This window comes from Lytechinus pictus, chromosome 5 (assembly GCF_037042905.1).
Source record: "Lytechinus pictus isolate F3 Inbred chromosome 5, Lp3.0, whole genome shotgun sequence".
NCBI classification, from domain to species: Eukaryota; Metazoa; Echinodermata; class Echinoidea; order Temnopleuroida; family Toxopneustidae; genus Lytechinus; species Lytechinus pictus.
The window spans coordinates 26819921-26840436 of NC_087249.1; the positions used below are offsets into that span (position 1 = coordinate 26819921).

General features: G+C 36.8%; 1 long non-coding RNA gene across 1 annotated transcript; it reads right to left on the reverse strand.

The window, feature by feature from the left end:
- Positions 1-502: 502 nt before the first annotated feature.
- On the reverse strand, positions 503-6887 carry LOC135154130 (uncharacterized). Its single transcript, XR_010293550.1, has 3 exons — positions 6722-6887; positions 2916-3577; positions 503-2432 (listed from the first exon to the last, which is right to left on the reverse strand). It is a non-coding gene; the product is annotated as an uncharacterized LOC135154130 (long non-coding RNA).
- Between the last annotated feature and the right edge of the window lie 13629 nt (positions 6888-20516).

The window sequence follows — 20516 nt, forward strand, 5'->3', positions numbered from 1 at the left end:
CGTTGTGTTACAGGCCCCTGGGGTGTTTCATAAAGCTGTTCATAAATTAAGAGCGACTTTAAGAATGGCTGGTGAACCTTTCTTACACGCTAAACCATCACCAATGAACATTTTGGTGTATACTATTTACCACAAGAAAGGATCACGAGTCGTTCTTAAAGTTGCTTTTAACTTACAAACAGCTTTATGAAACACCCACCTGGGTAATGCCTTGCAAGAGGATGCAACACTAACACCAGACTTCATCACCCAAATACCATACTTGGCTATTAAGGTTTCGCACTGTGGCTGACATGAAACTACCCAATATATTTACAATAGTTCAATGCTTATAGGCACTTGTAAGATAAATATTGAAAGTCTTATCTTCATCAAATCGTCTCTTAAAAGATAATAAAATATATACTTTCTGATGATTGCAAAAATAAGACCTATAAATCCTCCACAGGCTGCAAACCTTGATGACTAATGAAAATTATAACTGAATTATTTTTTTTTAGTTGGTAAGATCAATGCATGATTGTTTTTATTGTCATGCTTTATAAAACTCCTTATGCAAATTATGTTTACGTTTGAATCATAAGTCAATGTCTCCTGACATTTGGATCAGCAAGACCCACGTTAAATATGACATTGAATTTAATTGAATTCCTACGTACACACGCCCTAGCAATAAAAAAAAAATGGGGGGAGCCGCACGGACAAGAGGCGGACCAAAGTGCATCATGGGTCATGTCACGATCTTTAATCAAATCTAAAATGCAATATTTGAATTAATAACGTCATGGTACATCATTGTCCGCGTCTTTTGATCCGGCGCTCTATAAGCTAACATGCCTCGGTGGCATTACGATCGGTAATAGAAATCAAAACCCCGACCGAGCAAATCAATGCCGGTCATCATATTGTCACGGACGATAACAAAAGAGACAGCAATCATATGTCTATTGGTCATTCTAGATTCCTTCTCTCTATCAGTCCGTTCTTCAATTGGTTGTCTGAAAGGCATACAATGATGACAACAGCCCCAGGGTTGTAATTTGCGACCGCCATAAGAATACTGACGGACAACTGCACTATCCTATGCCCTCTAGGGCACAGTATACAATATACTTTCTTTTTATCTATTTTGTTTTATCCTTTATACTCTCAATTGCGTCAAGAAAGAGATGTAGAGAGGATATTTCATCCTCTTTATTCTGTTCCTCCCCTCTTTTATTTTTTGTAGTTTATACACAAAGACTTGTGAAAATTATTAGGTCAGAATATAATGGAAGTATTGTATCTTTTAAGTGTTTATTCTCCTCCCCTTTCATAGCTTCGAGGGAGTTTGATTTCTTTGATCTTGTGCGCTTTTTTCTGCATAAGGTTCAATGAACTGTCTGCTAAGGCATTCATTTTCAATAACACCAGTTTGTTAACGTAGTATTTGCTTAACACATTGACTTCTGGAACTAAAAGCTCTAGCTCTGTAGAAAGATTATGGGAATTGAACAATTCAATAATAAGTGGGCCAATTGTTATTCTATAAATCGGAACTAACAAAACAAGGCATAAGGAATTTTGTGTCTCGCCCACTTATGAAAATAACTAGAAATATCGTGATTTGCGAGGTCACGCAACAGAATTGCATCGAAACTTCATTGTGAAATGACTGGGATGGAATAACACTTGTCATAAGAGGTCTTGCATGTAAACTTTAATGTTGACCTGAAAATGACCTTTGACCTTACCATATGACCTCCGACTGCAGCAAAACATGCAGGTCTCCCAAGTACATCTACCACCCAAGTTTGGTTGAAAGGTGACTTACAGTTGCGGAGTTATGTGTCATAAGGTTTGTGACGGACGGACGACATTTGGATCCCTAAGTCTCGCCTTCACCTCTGGTGGGCGAGACAATAAATAAATGCAATCTGAATTCCAAGAGCTTATTTTCTGACTTCAATTAAAGCCCAAATATATGTATTCTACGTTATCTACAGAAAATGTGTGTTAAAGCACAATCATCCTGTCTCCAACAGGTTACATGTCTAGTACAATAAAGCAAGGCAGTGATTGACAATTATAGACCCCTCAAATTGACAAAATTCATGATAACAAATGCAATTTCTCACAATAATAAAAAATAAAAAGACAAATATGCTTTTGAAATAATACTTTCTGAAAAATTTCTTTTGTACAGAAAAGCAGCACAAAATCACTGCTTTTTGGATTTGTAATACTAATCGCAAATGTCAGTCTATGCTAGAAATATTTTATTGAATTTGGAAATATCAAATTCAAACATTACTTTTATCCAATCAATGTCAGTATTTAATTGCACACTTTGCAACTTCTGGTGGATTTAACGTGTTCACCTGAAATTGAACAGAGGATTGGGTTTTAATCAATGAAAAGATTTGATCTCACCATGAATGTCCAAAACCCTTCTATGGTTGATTAACCATATAATGGGGTGTAGAATAAGGCAAATCAAAATTGCTTGCTGTGGCCCGACAAAACAGACCCTTGTAAAACCTGCTTTATTATTTTTTAAAGTGATTGGTTAACATTGGTTTGACTTTAAAAAAATCTGAGCTAGAAGGTCACACTTGTAACCTGTGTCTGTGATATGTTACAAAAATGAAGCCCAGAAAAAATTGCGTTCGAAAATAATTATTTAGTGCTTCAAAAATTGAAATATAAAGTGACCGAAAACACCATCTTAATTTCATCCCATACACTTATGTGTACTATTTAGGCATCTATAAGACGCCTATTTACAAAATCGGGGTTTGCCTTGTAGTTTTAGCTTTTCATTCTCAATAATGGTTGTTTTCAGGGTTTATTAGTTCTAATACATGCACTTGTACACATGTTTCATCTTGGTTTGAGAATTTTTTAAATCGGCTGCTCACAAAGTTAAACAATACCTTTAATCCAATTTAACCCCAAAGAATAATTTTGTTGACCAACCCTAACATTCATACATTTTTTCAACATTTATTCTGTTTACAAAATAAAGTTGATATAAACTGACAAATGGTTGTAGAAACGGTGGATTTATTATTCAGGATCTCTTTTTATATTAAACGATATTAAAGACAGACCAATTTCTTCATTTTACCCTTCATTTGAGCAAACATACATTTTTTTAAAGCATAAAGTCTAATTACTTTTTAAAATCAATGTTCATAAACCGTAGGTTATACATGCTTTATTCACATCTACAAATCCTCATGAGAGTTAAAAAGAAGCAATGGTTTAAACCTACTTTGTATGAATTTAGGTCCCAAATGACGGGATATTATGCACAACTATGCCATAGGGTGGAATTATACTGCATTATTTTGACATGATAGCTCCTTTCATTTCTTACAAGTCTTATTATTTTCTATTCTACTGTTTTGAAGAGTATTTTTTTACAGACCTGGTTTTCCTGTGATTGCTGCTGTATGCCATGAACCACAGGAAACCATGGCAACGGAACGTCCTTTCAGGGGAATACCAACAGGTCGGAATACCTTCTGCAAGGAAGGCTGGTCAGCCTGTATAACATGACTGCTCTTTCCCCACATGTAGAGGGAGCCATCACCTGAAAATTGAGAAAAAGAAGGAATAAACACTTTCATGGAGTTTTGTTATCAGATAAAAATATTAATGTCAGAATAGTAATGATATCTATTTGCATTTTAACAATAAATCATTTCCCCTTCATAGAACAAAATGAAGAACCTAAAAAAATTCTTCAGAACAGTTCATATGCATTTTGTTGGAGCATTCAGTTTTTGGTTATCTGACAATAATGTCAGAACAGTACAGACATTCATTTGAATTTTAAAAGCAATCATATGTTTCCGTTACACAAGAGAATGAGGAACCGTAAAACAAATTCTTCAGAACAGTTTTTGTTAGAGCATGCATTTTGCCTTGATCATCAATGCAAATGTAAGAAAACATATTAAAAGCATGAAATATGAAATCCTGGCATTTCATAATGTTTTGCAAATAAAAAGATATTGCAGTAGACATGTCAAAAGAGACTTATCTACTAATGGAGGGTATGAAATCCAAATCTACAAAGTACTCTATATGTCTCTTTTTTTTCTAACTGTTGCATTCATCAAAGAAAAAAACAGCCTTTTAATACGATGCAGGAACTGATTATTCTTGCAATTGACATATCTCTCTTGCCGACACAAGACTGAAGATCTCGGGCAAGTAGTCTCTGACGATTAAACTTCTAGCTTGATGTGCTGCATTAGCACAGATCACACTCAAAGTATGCCCATTGGCATAGGGGATAAAGAAATACAGTTTTGCAGAGAAAAAAATTGATTGATTTCGCTCCCATTATCCAGTCCCTCCGATATAAAGGCCAGGCGGGCATACTCCTTATTTCAGGCCACTCACAGAAAATCGTTTTCAAGGATTTAACTTACATTTACACCTTGGAAAGTTTATTTTGCCTGGCTTTATATATTTTGCTTCATCCATGTTAATCCACTTCATGCATATAGCACGAATATTCTGTCCCCTAACACCTCAGAATGACATAAATCATAGCATACTGAAGGAGAAAAGAGGCTGCATGAGCTTACCATTATGGAGAAAATGAGAATAAGATCTCTGAGAGGGAAGTTTATGTTGAGGGATAATTTTCATAAAAAACCATTACCTGCCTTACCTTATTACTTGACTAAAAAGGAGCAAAATGATGTGAGCTAATCCATTGAAAAAACAACACATAAATTCATTCTCGATTTGATATGAATATGGATAGAGTGTTAACACAGGAATTTCTTTTATAACACAGCTATAACGAAATTGTTAATAGGAAAGTGGACGCACTCGTGTATTTTTTTATATTTTAATCTCATAAGAGACAGGCCTCTACAGATATTGGTGTTCCAAGAAGTTAATGATGTGAAGTAGGGATTAGGGGTCCGCATTTATGACCTGTAAAATTCTTTTTAATTTTTTTATATTCCAAATATGCAATAAAAATGACACAAAGTATGTAAAATTCTAGAATTGTATTTAAAAAGGATGTCCCAAAGCCCTTGTGAACAGTTCTATACAGCGTTCCTTCTCTTATACACCTTCTTAAACTATTTTAACCAAAGTTTCTAGTATTCCCCTCTCCTTATTTAAAGTTGTAAGTGATATATTACCTGTAGAATGATTTGTACTTGCTGTTGCAGTATTTTCCCCCTTTTTTTGGAAACTTTCAGTGCTTAGCTATCAAAGCAGAAGTATTGTGGTTTTGAGATGAGGATGGTTTATCAAATAAGAAAGATCTACATCACTAGAATAAATATAATTTTGCTCAGGGAATAGAATAATTACACACACACTTATTAACTTTGAATTACTCCTAACAGTGTATAATTCTTAATAATGCCCTAGATGATGTGTATTATTTGTGTACTATTAACCCAGGTTTAGAACCAAGTTGGTGTACCAATGCCCTTGATTTATCATTGCCATGTCTCTCTGAAAGCAGTTGGTCCTCTGTTATCTTACATACATGCCATTAGATTATGTTTTCTTAGCAATGTTGAGTTCATACTTGTAAATTACTTCCGTTTTCACTCAAATCACAAATCCATGTGTGAACATAACCATGGCCAAATTTGAGGACATAGATTTAAACTAAGACTTGTGGAAGCCATATCCTTTGACATGAATAATTCTGTTAGTAGCAACAACACTCATTTCGCTGGTATGATGGAGATAGAGGTAATGTCCAGCTTAAATCCACTGAAGAACCCCCGACGACTCCCCTTGATTAGGCTGCACACTTTATAGACCTTTGTTACCTTACAACATATATTTTTTTCAAGCGACCTGTTAAAGACAAAATACAGTCTAGTACAATAAAGAGCGATGGTAAGTTGAAGAGAGAGAGAATAAGATGGGAGAGGAAGAGAGGGGTGGGGGAAGGAAAAGGAACAGACATAGAGAAGGCTTGTGAATGAACCCCCCCCCCAAGAAATAAAAAGAAGAGGCAAGAGAAGGGAAGTAAAAAGCATTAAAAAGACATAGAGAAGGCTTGTGAATAAACCCCCCCCCCCCCCCGAAATAAAAAGAAGAGGCAAGAGAAGGGAAGTAAAAGCATTAAAAAGATATTGAGAAAATATATGAAAATATATAAAGGGGAAGGAGAAAGAGAGCAGTAAGGGAGGTAGGGCTGGTGGCTGTTTAGGGAAGGCAATCAAGGGTAGATGGCTTGGTGGTGATGATGATAATAATGATGATAATGATGGTGATGATGATGATGGTGGTGGTGATTTTGTAGATGAATGATAATACAGGGGTGTGAGTGGTCACAAATAAAAAGATCTGAAAAAAGCTGAAGAGTGTTGAAAAAGTCTGAAATAGAAAGAGCTCCCATACTTTTTGTACAGAGGAAGGCCAAAAATAAGCTGAAATTAAGCTGAAAATAAAAACAAAAAATCTGAACTCTCACACCCCTGATAATAATAATGGCGATGATGATGATGTTCATGATGATGATAATTATGATGGTGATAATGATGACGATGTTCATGATGATGATGATGGTGATGGAGATGAAGATGATAATTATGATGGGGGATAATATTGATGCTGATGGCGATGATAATGATGATGACAATGACAACGATGATGATAATGACGACGGCGGCGATGGTGATGATGATGCATGACTACAAAATTGATGGTAATGATCAGTCAGAATAATTTAAATAATTACCAAGCAGTGCAGCACTGTATGAATCTCCACAAGCCACTTGTGCCACTCTACCAGGGAATACATCATCCGCCAAGGCTTTTGGTTGAGCGAGATAAGTAACATCTTCTCCATGACCAAGCTGTCCATCCACCCCTACTCCCCAAGAATAGACTGTTCCATTTGCTGTAAAGATACAGAATGCAAATGAACTTTGGGTTATTCTATTAAACAAAATAGAGTTGGGCATGAGGATATCTGACACTAAAATTCCCATTTCACAAATAAGTAGTGAATGTTGATCTTTTTGACCATCGAATCCTCATGAAAATCTGTATGATATGAACACTTATCACACAAATTTAGTGCTTGCATATCAGAAAGCTGCATAGATGATCCTGAAAGTTTAAACCCATTTCATGCTTGGGAAATGGCTTGATAATAATTTATAAGCAAATACAGTTATTTTGATTTTGATTGGGATCCTGGTCAAATAAAATTCTCAAGTGAAAAAAAACAATGAATATACCTTTATACAGACATAGTCAGAGAAAGGGGGGGGGGGGAGAAACAAACACACACACATACACCCTCAGATGCACACAGACAGAGAAGAGGGGGCATACTTTTGTAGAACACAAACAACTCAATACCATCACAAGTTGGATATATTGATCCCTATCTCAAAAAAAGAAGAAGAATAATTACATTCATAAAAATTTACCCCTAAAGATATACATACTTATATGTACATGCATATAAGTGTCAGTTAATAGTGTCTATAAAGTAAAAAGTTGAAAATTCATAGTAGGGGTCTTGGAAGGTGGAAAATCATAGTGGTGAACCCTCAGGCAAGGCATCTATCTAAAGTAGGTTACCTAATCCCAAAGAGTGTTTAAAAGCAAAGCAACAGATCCCCTACCAAATTCTAAGAAAGCAAGCATATGTAATTAGCATTATATATTGGCAAATCAGGATTGTGTAGACTACTGAAACAATTTGTTGAAATGCTAAATAAAAAAATACACTGAAATCAGCATAGTACAGTTCAACTGAAAGTTACCTGAATATTGAAGAAAAGCTGGTCATTGATATTTTCAATATAAGTAACTATGGCAGACAATCGTTTCACATTTATTTTTTCACACAACAAAAAATCTGACGAGTATCACGATACATATCAGCTTTAAGAGATACAATATAGTAAGTGCTATATAAAACAGAACATTCAACTACCACAAATTAAAGACTATTTTAATTCATTAAACATAAATGACTTAAAACAAGATGTTGACATTATTCACTCATTAAAAGGTCACAATCTTATTTCAGGGGAAAAGATGTACTAGCATTTGATTGGCAATCGGAATCTTCAATTAAGAAAGAATGCTAACATAAAAAAAGCTTGTCCTATCAACTTAACAACTCATTTTATTTCACCCGTACCAACTGCAAAGCACATGTATCACCTGTGCAGATCAAAAAGGCTATTAGCTCTGATTAATATCTATTGCGTCTTCCCTCCTCCAGACATACTGTACGCCGATGCAGGTATCTAAATCATAGCCGATGTCAATGACAAAGGACAAATTAGAAATAGGATTCCATAAAGAAACATTGAAAAGAAAAAGGAGCAAGCGGCAGGGGTCTAACCAAGATTGAAATCAATTTTGATCTGATTGCTCCTGAATCTAGCAGTGTCCATCCATGTTGAACGACCAATTAGCTCTTAATTGTCTTGACATAAAAGGGTTTTATTTGAGATTCATCTGCATGCCACATGTTGCAGACTTGGAGAAGACTGCATAACAGGTACACTGAAGAGTAAAGATGCCTTAACTGCCTGTTGAGCAGCAACAGATGGAATGTATAGCATAATTAGTCAATATATTTTGTGAAAAAAGTAGACAATTTGGATTTGAGAGTATCTTCAGGATACTTTTATAAGATTGACTGGCTTTGAGGGAGATACCATATATTTCCTAAATAAGTCAATATGGGACTTCTAAGGGAAATTGACATGGTATCTCTGAAAATTAAAGTCAATCAATATTATCATTTTTCCCTATAGGCCTACAGCTGTATGTGTAATTCAAGCTATTATTTATAACAATTTATATCTGCTTGTCTGTTGGTTCCTCCGAATTCAGGATACTCTTAAAGTTGATGAAGTAATTGTGACGTAAAGTCTATACAGCGCAGGCGCGCACATATACTTCACACGTCCACATCGATGTGTGCGTACTAGACTTGCGCCTGAGTTTGATGAAATGGGAATGCAAACAATTACTACATATAGGCCCAAGAGAAAAATGACAATTTGCAGAGGAGGGGTGTATGGATATCATGGTCCCTAGTCATTCATTTGAACCCTTGCTGGAGAATTGTGACATATATTTTGTGTTGAGTTAAAGTTGAATTAAGAAGACGATTCCACATATTGAGATATTTACATTAAAGGAGAATGAAACCCTTGAAACCAGCTGAATCCATATCAAAGAGAAAAATCAAAGAAACATATTGTTGAAAGTTTGAGGAAGATTGAATGAATAATAAGAAAGTTATGAGCATTTGAATATTGAGATCACTAATGCCATGTAGTTCCTCCCATTGGCAATGCGACCAAGATCTGTGATGTCACACACGTACAACTCCCTCATTACTTTAGTACTTATTTCACTTGTATTCTCACTTTTATAGAGTCTATCACAAGGTGAGGTGTTCTCTTTATGAGAGGACAAGTACAGAGGTTTCACACCATTATATCATTGATGAATTGTTTGTCATATGATTAGAATGAGCAAAAAGAGAGGTTTTGGGGTATATTTTCAGTGTCCAAAAGGGGAGAGTTGTTCATCTGTGACATCATAGATCTTGGTCGCATTGCCAATGGGAGGATCTCCATAGCATTAGTGATCTCAACATTCAAATGCTCATAACTCTTCTATTGCTAGTCCTATTTTACTCAAACTTTTGTTGATCTTATTCTTTGATTTTTCTGCTTTCACAAAAGCTAACTTGCCCCAAGAGTTTCATTCTCCTTTAATAGCAACCTTACAACCCCCCAAATTTTGTTTCAAAATAGTGAATTTGAACGATTTATCCCTACCCATTTTCCCTGAGTTCGCTCCTGCAATGCCTACCGAGACAGGTGTTCTCTGACTGTGACGTCACGGACGGGTATTCGGTCCCGGTGGAGTAAACAAGGCAGTGCCATTTTGTGTACAATGCACCTACGCCTTCATATTTACTTTTGAGTCAAAACTTCATTTTATTTTATTAACGATTTTGAAAGGAAGCAATAATTATTCAAAGTTATACATTGTTAAACCTTTCTTCTTTGTAGCGATTTTAGACTATTTTAATGCCTTGTTTTCGTTCGGGACTGTGTCTGTGGCGAAACAAGTCATAATTAATGGAATGAACTGCAGTTGAAGTTGTATCTGCGAGCCGGAGAACTTGCAAAGAGGAAATGATTAAAAGTATATTTATGGCCCCACTATTATCCAAAAAATGTAAATTCCCTCAAATGATACCATAGACCCTAAAGGAATAAATTCAAGGCGAATAATATGAAATTTGATCGAGATGTTCTCACCAGTCGATAACATAGCAGACGTGTTATTATAACATATTTATCCGCGTGTGACACGGCTCTTGCAAAAATTACAGTTGGTTGCGGAATTGCTCTGTGCCGACCGGCCGCCCGCGCCGGCGCAGCTAGCTATCGAGCTATCGCACCGTATAGCTCATACGTGCTTGCTGTCTTCTACTCACTTGCGTTTGTATATGTGACGGCTCTCGCAGATCTCTAGCGTAAATATAAAAAACAACTCTGAAGGCCGAGAGGAATAGTAGGATTGATTCACGATTGTTCTGTGGAATGAGTGGAAATGATCCAGAGGATGAAATGGAGTCAAAAGGAAAGAAGAAAAAGAAGACGTGCAGCTAGGGATCGCTGCATGTAGACCAAAAGCTTCGGTGTCTGTGATATTGGTTGTTCCGCTGAACTCCGTTGGCTCCACTCACCAAATACAGAGACCGAAGTTTTAACTCAATCTGTACAGGGACTCGATGGCCATATGTTTATGTATGAAGTTCGGATAAACCAGGAAAGTGGAAGTTGCGCGACAGCCGAAGTAAGTCACTGTAGTTTCCTTTCCAGTTTATTTTTTCCCTGTTTTGGTGCATTTCAGGCCAAAACAGAATAATAACCTTCATTTTAGTCCAGTTCTTTTTATATATCTTTATGAAATAAAGACAAAAATCGATGAGCCCCGTCTGGGGCATTTTGCTTTGTTAACCCCTTAATGGAGCTGCACGATAGCGAGCCGTCTGTGTACGAGGAGAATTTTAAAAAAAATTAAAATGTTAAAAAACTCCTCAAAACAGACGGCTGCCAGCTGTCTACGCTGCATGGTGAGAAATATAAAGCCACCGCAATTTGAAATACGGTATACGTAAACATGCAATAGTGACAAATTTGAAAGCCGCACGCTAGCTGTGTTGTGTTGTGTGTATTGTATAGGCGTGCAGAGCTGAGCTAGCCGCCGGATCTACTTTCCAGCTACTCACTTGATCGAACATCGTGATAAAATAAATGAGAAATAGTGAAAATATCATTCAATAACTCACTGTTTGCAATCTTACTTCATGAATTAAGAGTTCATGAAAGTTATTCATACTATTTTTTATACAGGGAAAGTAAAGATTTGTACATATGATTCCTATTTGTTTGATTTGAGTTGCTTTGAAAGAAAAATTGTAAAATCATCTCTCTCTCTCTGCATAGCATTCTGTATTACATCCGGGCACCTCTTGTACTAAATTCCTGGCGGTGACGTCACACTCAGAGTAATTTTCTGTACACTCGTCTCTCGGGCTCTGACAGGTGGCTAATTTCATAGACTTTCAAAGCAAAATATTGAGAAGGCAGAGGGTTTTTGTGACATGCTATGTGTTTGAACAACTTATATATACTATATATTGTGTGTGGAACCCATATTTATGGAAACTCAACCCCTTCTTAATTCAACTTTAATCAAACAGACCATATATGTGTTTATAGTTGTCTCCAAAAATCCTCATTCAGGTAATAATTATTCATAGATTGAGAAGCTGAAGATTTTAGGCACCTTACCAAGAACCTGTGCTCTATTTGATAGGAGGAAATCCTTTATAAAGGCATTAGACATCTTGCACAGTAGAGTTCCCCCATTCCCTATTGTTTGGTCTATGCTGAAACATGAAGATAAGTGATGGTAAGACCCCGGGGGGGGGGGGGGGGGGCACTCAGTATATAATGCATAGTGGGTACATGTATGTGCCGCGGAGGGGACCCCCATTTTTACACTCAAATTTCCGTTCCAAGGCATAGCATTTTTGTCCTATTGAGAAAAAGAACAAAGAAAGCCGCTCCAAGGCATAGTATTTCCTTCTTATCGAGAAAAAAGAAGAAAGAAATCCGCTCCAAAGCTTCGCATATTTTTCGTTACGCCGTTCCGGTCGCATTGATCTGCTACAATTTTGGTGAAAAGCGGCCGTAGAGCGCTTTTCGACCATCGCCTAAGCGCGAGCGCACCCGGCGGAGGCTGCGCTAGCTGCGTCATGCACGATTGCACGTTCCATAGGGATGCATACGCACTCACAGAGATACGGAGATCCGTTCCGAGGACCCCCGTTTTCACAAACATTTGTAGTTCCGAAGCCCGTTCCGAGGACCCTCCTTTTACAATAAGCCCGCTCCAAGGCCCCCGTTTTTTGCCTCGCCCGCGGCACACCCCTACCACTTTTTTGGTCGAGTGCCCCCCCCCCCCCCGGGGGTAAGACACTTGCAGAGTTCATGCAAGAAAGTCTCAATTTTGACTTTTGGTAAGGTGCACACCAGGAGTGCAATTCTACACTCTTCCAAAATGAATGACTTTTGGAAATTTCATTGCTTGGCTTTGAAAATTAATTCTTATTGCCCCAAGAGATGTTGTTTCTTTTTCTTCTGGTCTGGCAGTAGGCAAGCCATGCAGTACCCTTAAAGGGATGGTCCGGGCTGAAAGTATTTATAGCTTGATATATAGAGTAGAATTCACTGAGCAAAATGCCGAAAATGTCATCAAAATCGGATAACAAATAACAAAGTTATTGAATTTTAAAATTAAGCAATATTTTGTGAAAACAGCCGTCATGAATATTCATTAGGTGGGCTGATGATGTCACATCCCCACTCGTTCTTTTGTATTTTATCATATGAAATTAGGTTTATTCAATTTTTTTCCTCCAAGAACAAGAAAAATTGGATTGACAACTGATTTAGTGCATTAGATATTTATTGCTGCAACTTATTTCATTATAAGGGAGACATATTATTCACACAAGTATGAAATAATAAAAAAATTATGATTTTATGTAATAACATAAGAAAACGGAAGGGTGGAGATGTGACATCATCAGCCCACCTAATGAATATTCATGACGACTGTTATCACAAAATATTGCTTAACTTTAAATTTCAATAACTTTGTTATTTGTTATCCGATTTTGATGAAATTTTCGGCATTTTGCTCATTGAATTCTACTCTATTTATTAAGATATAAATATTTTCAGCCCGGACCATCCCTTTAAGTGTAGTGGAGGCACCATCCATGCAGTGGTCTGGTGGCACAATGAAGTCATATTCATAGAGAGTTTTTGCACAGAGACGTACAGAGGACTAAAGAACAGAGAAATGTATTGTCAATTGCCGTCAAATGACAAAGAACAACTAAGAATTCTTTGTTAAAAATTGGTGAATCCGAACAGCAGTCTGGACAACGATATACATGGAATATTTCATCAGCTCTGAAACTAAGACAAAATTGCTGTTCCAGTTCCAGTTCAGACAAAGACTTCTTGGCTGTTCTTTGGCATTCAACAGGTATTTGACAATACATTTATTCTGTTATTGGATCCTCCGTATGTCAGCAAAACTCGCTACTATTACATTGGGGCCTCCTTAACAAACAATCTACTTTGGTCCCTACCATCAGTGGCGGACGCAGACCGACGTCATACAATGAACGTATCTGGCCCATACATAAACATAATAAAACTGCTTTTGTCCCCAGACAATTGGGCTGGAGAAACGCATTCAATTCGGATATCTTGGATCCGCGCCTGCCTACCATCTCTCCTATATTTTCTCTTTTATATTTGTTATTGCACATTGTTATTATGTAATTTATCTTAAATCTTGGAAGTGAAAATCTATTTATACCAAGATATTTGATGCAAGACAGTGCAATGACTTGCATTCAAGATAGCGCACAGTGCGTGACACTCTCATCCATGTCAGTGCATATCAGCGCAACAGACTTTCATCAGAGATGGTGATACTTAACACTGCGATTAACATTTTGACCAATCATACATCTTTTAGGGGGATTATATTTGTAATGCAAAATGACAATTTCTCTCATGAAAGGTCACTGACTACAAGGTCTAGTGAGTAAAATATCATAGTCATCTTTTTTCAATAGTCATTATATGTATTCATATGTATTTTATTTACTCTCCTTGAACTTCCTCATGTAATAGCAGACTTTGTTTGAGTGAAATCTTACATTGGAAATGAAGCACCAAACATTTGAATGAAAGAATTAATTACATGAATAATGGAATCCATGTTGAGTTGATTTATTCATGGAACGTGAATCCAAATATTAGAGGAAGATTTAAGCTCTTAGATGGACATGAAGGGAGAGAAAGAGAAAAAGAGAGTCTCAGGTTTAACCCGTTGAATACTGAATTCTGTAATTCCCATAGACTTTGTACAGGTATCACCCGGTGCCAGTTGGCAACGGGTAAACATGGCTAGGAATGGATAACAAAAAAGGAACATGAAAACGATATGAAATGAAAATATATCACAGCAACAGAGGTTATCCAATGCGATATTAAATTCACTTTAGTTTTTTTTTCTGAAACAATAGCAAGAGTTGGCAGAGAAAATTGCAAATGAGAATTTAACGGGAGAGACAGAGAAAAAAATTTGAATCAGACTTCAAAAGAAATGGATTCAAAGGCAAAGTCACATATATATTTTTGTTGTAAATGTTATATATCAATAGTAAAACAATTGTTTTGAATTCAGTGCCATAAAACTTTCCAGATATGATACAAAAATCAAATGAAACAAAGAATCCTATCCAGGCTCATATTTTCAAGTGGTTAATTAACAAATTGAAGCTTTGTAGGAAACAGGCCAAAAGAAAAAAAAATGGGAGAACAAAGATTTAGCCCACAAATGGGAAGATAAGAGAAAGAAAACAGATAACTTTCATTGGTTATCAGAGAGGTAAAGGACGGAGGAGAAAGGTGATATTTCATTGTAAAAATATTGGCTGTCATGTGGTGTTAGTGCAAAGTGGGATGGAGATAAAGTTAATGAGCTTATACATGTACACCCTGAAATAACTTCCACTGAGAGAGAAGCAAACATTGTTATATCATTGAACTGACAACACATACTTGATTGACATTCTACCACTCGCAGGACTATTTCACAAACAGTCACCCTTATACCCCTTTCAGACTGGCCTCTTCATTTTTCCCCGGCGAACTTCTCCGGCACGCATTCCTCACTTCCCCGGCGAAGAAAAAAATGTACCCTTTCGCACTGACATCTCTTCCCCGGCGAAAGTCAACCGGTGATTTGATCGGGCGGAAGTGCAAACCCGGTGTCAATGAAAGTGCGCGCTTTTTTAAATTTGAATTTTAATCGTACTCTTTCCTTATTAATTGCAGATACCTAATTAATTCTAACAGTCTAGTTTTGGAGATGACGGCTGGTAAACACTTCTCAGCAGCAGCTGCCGATCAGCTTATTCGGCACGTCCATGCAGAAATAGAACGAATGAAAAGAAAATTGTAAACATTGCTTCTTACCGATTACAAAAAGGTTTTAAAAAATTACAATATTAACTAGAAATATTAGAAGCAAAACAAAAGAAGAATCAAAGTATTTTGATATTTTAAGCGCATTTTTAGCATGTAAACGAATGCTTTTATAATAAATATCATTAGTGGAAAAAAACTGTATCTTCGAGGGTATTTAACTCTATGGAATGATTGAATCGCTCATAAAGCATGGCCTTCTACAGCCACGGAAATAATAGCTAGCTAGTGCGCGGAATCTCAGTGTTCAAGGGATTTCGGGGAGGTAAAAAATGACATCTGACGTCATTAAGGAGGAGAAATTCTCCGGTTTGAAGTTCGCCGGCGAAGTTCGCCGGTGAAGTTCTCCGGTGTACCTTTCATACTGGACACTTTCCCCTTCGCAATATGAAAGAGGTATTAGAGGCCATAGTATCTCATTGACCATGATGCAGTGGTGCTGTGTCTCCCTGGCATTCATCTAAACAATACAGAGTTTTGTTAAATTATGCTAGCAAATCAGAATTTCAGCACAATTTCAATGCATACTTAACTCTTCCTCAAACACTGCGAGTTCTTATTTAGCTTTAGAAGTCTACTTAAGAAGGGAATGTTTAAATATGAATATTATGTTCTTCTTTTCATTAAAAAAAATAATGAAATTTTGTCAGAATTCCTTGCATCTCCCCCTCCCCCCTCTCTCTCTAACACTCCTATTTTTCCTCTGCTCTCTCACACTTACTTCAAGAAATACATATTCAACCTTTTGAATTCAAAACAAATAATACAGAGTATAGGCAATAATAATTGTTAATAAAACAAATCTTTACCTACACACAAAGTAAATTTTGAAAACATTCCAGCAATAAGATGGGGACAATAAAACAAAAACAATTTGAAATCAAGGAATTCAAGAGACTTTGCCTGCACACTCTAAACGATGAACTGCTAATTAAGGACTTACAGAGCTTGTACAGACTGCACTTTGGAGTGCTGATTTTCTAGTTCAAATTTGAATGACTAAATCAGCACTCTGAAGTTTTTTAGAGTGTATTATTGCTGAACATGGATTTATAACTAATGCAAAATGGCATATAGATCTACATAAAGAATCTGACATGCAATTTGATTTTATTTCATCACTTTGAGTGCAACGGTGAAATGTCAGACCTTCCAACCTTAAGCATGACGGTTATCAGTGCTCTTGATCTTTATTTTTGGGCCATTATCGGCAGTAAGATACGAGTCCCCGTTTGTTTCCTCTCTGTTTATATCTAGAAAATATTCATTGGATTTTATAAAGTAAACTCAATTTACATTTTTGCAAAGGTGTCAGAAGAAGGGAAGTGACTTCTGACAGTCAAGATAATTCCCACTTCTATTACCTTGGATACCATGCTACATCTATGGCCACGGGCAAGTCATTACCATTTATCCCCGCTCACATCGCTTCTTATCAGAACAAAAAAAATTCAAAGTTTTGAGAGATTTTGTCCTTGCTATCTCTTCCTCTCCCGTTCACCCCGCTCTTTCTTTATGTTTTTTTTTGCAAACATACAGGATGCAAGCGCGCGTATCATTTGGGTGAGCGTTTTCCATGGAGATACACGTCTGTTAAAGTCAAGAGATTTAGGGAGGAGTAGTGAGATGGAGGGAAACGGGAAAGAGCATGAAACCGCAATGTCGAATGTATCAGCACCAGAATTAAAGAAAAGTCAATGACTGAACACTGCCAATTCCGCTATATCCCCAGGAACGGCTTAACTTATAAAGGAATACAACGGTTCATGGAACTGCTTGAAATAAATAAAGATGATGTGAAAGTTATGGGTGGGGGCACAAGGAATGGTCTCCCTAATCATCCTTGTAAATGATCTATCTAGTGCAAAGCTGAATGCCAAACAGGGACAGACATTTCAAGAAAAATGCGTTACCTTAGACATTTGGTCTGTATCTTGTGGATTAACCATCAAGAAAATGTGGTATCAAGTATCAGCAGATATTCTGAATAGCATCTCATACTCGCAAGAGCATCTAAGGAATTATTTTACATTCGAAGTGGCCTTTATCTAACACTCTACTACTTACTACTACTACCACCACCACTATCAAAAGGACATGGGTTCGAATCCCTGTCAAGACACGTTTTCCTTCAGCAAGAAATTTACCCATATAATGCTGCACTCAACCCAGGTAAGATGAATGGGTAGCTGGCAGGATTAATTCCTTGAATGCACTAAGCGCCTTTAGCAGCTGGAGCTACAGCCAGGGTATTCCAGTGTTTTATCAACAAATTGTGAGCATTTAAAGCTAGTTTTCCTCACATGTAAGGCTGATAACTTAACTGTTTAATCATTTTCTAATGAATATCCATATGTGCTAGTACTGCAGCTGTAAATGAGCTCCTGGGCGATTCCATGCTAGAAAAATCAGCCATTTTCACAACATTTTTCAACCTGCTGTCCAAACGAACGAAGAACTTCAATTTGCTTTGTGGTAATATTAAAGTACTACTGGGTAGACATGCAAAAAACTGACAACCAACAAGAATATGTTGTCCATAGGTGAATTAGAGCTTAAAATGTTGCGTGTCGTACGGGTCATTTCTGCGTCCCGTACGACACACAACATTTTCACCTATAATTTACCTATAATCAAATTTTTTGTGTTGGTTATTAGTTTATTACATGACTACCCACTATAGCTTTATCATTGACAAAATAATATTTTATTGCTCGGCTAGGAAACGAGAAATTGTTGTCAAAATCTCTTGTACAACATGTATGGAATCGCCCTCCTGATCCTCTCTGTAGAAGTCTCAATTTAGGTGTGAACATTACATAGACATCAAACATGAATTCAGTGTTGTTTCAACAAATAGTGAGCCTTTAAAGTGTCCTTTCCCATAGTGAGTGGTTGGAATTGCCATCCAATGGTTTCCTTGCGATACTTGCCTGCAAAAAGGTTAATACACCAAATCTTCAATTCCTCACCCATACAAAGTTTGTGACAGCCCCAGTGATGATAATAGCTATCAGGGCGAAAAATGAACCACTTTCGGCATCTTCTCAATGTTAGATCATCCATGATAAGCGCATTTCGTGGAAAGCGGGCTCTTTTCGGTAGATTACGCGATTTATGGCTAAAACAACGCAACATAGAAACATATACATACATAATTAAGCTAACTCAGCTCCTGCTCTGTGCCACGTGAAATTACAGACTTACTGGAATCCGAGGAAGGGAAATTCCAAAATTGAAACATGCAATGAAAATACATTCGGAAATAACACTTTCAAGTTAGGTAGGGATGAAAAAAAATCAAAATATTCAACATAGCTTGCAGGCATAATGACTCATACAGCTCCAGAGCATAGTAAAAGCAAAAGGGAAATGAAATTGCTACTTTGGCAAAGCGCGCATTTTAGGACCCTTCATCTCCATTGCCGAACCAGAATTGAACATTTATGTTCAAAATGATTTCACTTGCCTTGGGGCGATTTTTGGAAGCAAGCAGGCAATCCACAATCTTCCCAACAGTCGGCCTTTGCCTTGAGAGGCTGCTGTAGTTAGATGCTCAACGTACGTGGTAACCTGGATTACTTTTCATATTATCTCTAGCCCTATCGAATGGTGTAATAGCTACTTTTCTTCCCCATCCAACCCATTAGGTCTTGATAATTTCTTAATATTTTTTAGGAGTACACAGATACATTCATCCTAAACAAGAGCATAAAATATCATCAATAATTTTCATTCTAACACAACTTTTACAAAAATTAATCTTCAAAAGGGAACCTATTCTCTAATAATAAACCAAGAATTATGTTTGCTTTCTTCAAAAGTATTAATATTATTTCATGTATACCAATAAATTCAGTGGTCACACATAATAAAAAAGGCAATCAACTTTTAAGGGTTTTGGGGAGCTAAGATTCAATATATATATCAGCTTATTCTCAGTTAAAATAGAACACACAGCACTGCTTCCACAATAAACATGGTAATTAAATTGAAATGATCAAGATTTTATTTTATAATTCAAAGTCAGTAATCAGCGCTAAGGGAAAGATACTTAGTTGAACTTGAATTTTTTTTCTGAGCAAAACTAAAGATTTTATTTTTTTAGAAGATGCATAGGATCACCTGATGCAGATCATTACATCCGTGTGTGGTTTAAAAAGACTCTGCCATGCGATACTGCCTTATTCAAATGATAACTTTCAAAGGATGATTGCATAGCAAGTATTGAATTGACCTGCAGCTGCTTTATGGTAGCTGATTGTAACTTAAGTTAAACCTCAAAACACCTGATAATGACAGCTTATATCATGCACTACAAGAAACAAAAATTCTTTAATACACTGATACAAGATTCAGTATTCTGTGCAAGTTCTTGGATTTTGCTTTTCCGTGGGTGAAATTCACTTAGGCGATTTCCCTTAATCTGCAGTTAGCAGGAGAGATTCCAGCAAATCCATGCAAAATCTGTCTCGGTCAAGAATATGCAATGCCTTGATTATGAGACTTATGATGAAGATGGTAAGCTGTGGGGGACAGAATACTCAAATAAGAGGAAAAATAAAAATTTAGTTCAATACTGGATTTTTTTTCCTTCTGATCTTTCCTTTTTTGTATCTTATTCCTGGTAATTCATTGATATTCAAACAAGGCATGAAACCTAGAGGTCATTGATTCTACCTAAACTTGCTCGGCCACTCCTAGATGAAACTTGTAACCAATTAGAAATGCCAGCTCAAGCCGTGATGGGGGCACAAACCCAAGGTGGGGGTCGACCTCTAATCAGCAGGAAGGGTCATCCCTCTATCTAGGGGTCACGGTTGGAGGTCAAAGTGCAATCTATTGAAAATAGACCAACGATGGGATAATACATTACCAGGCACTTAGGGTTGG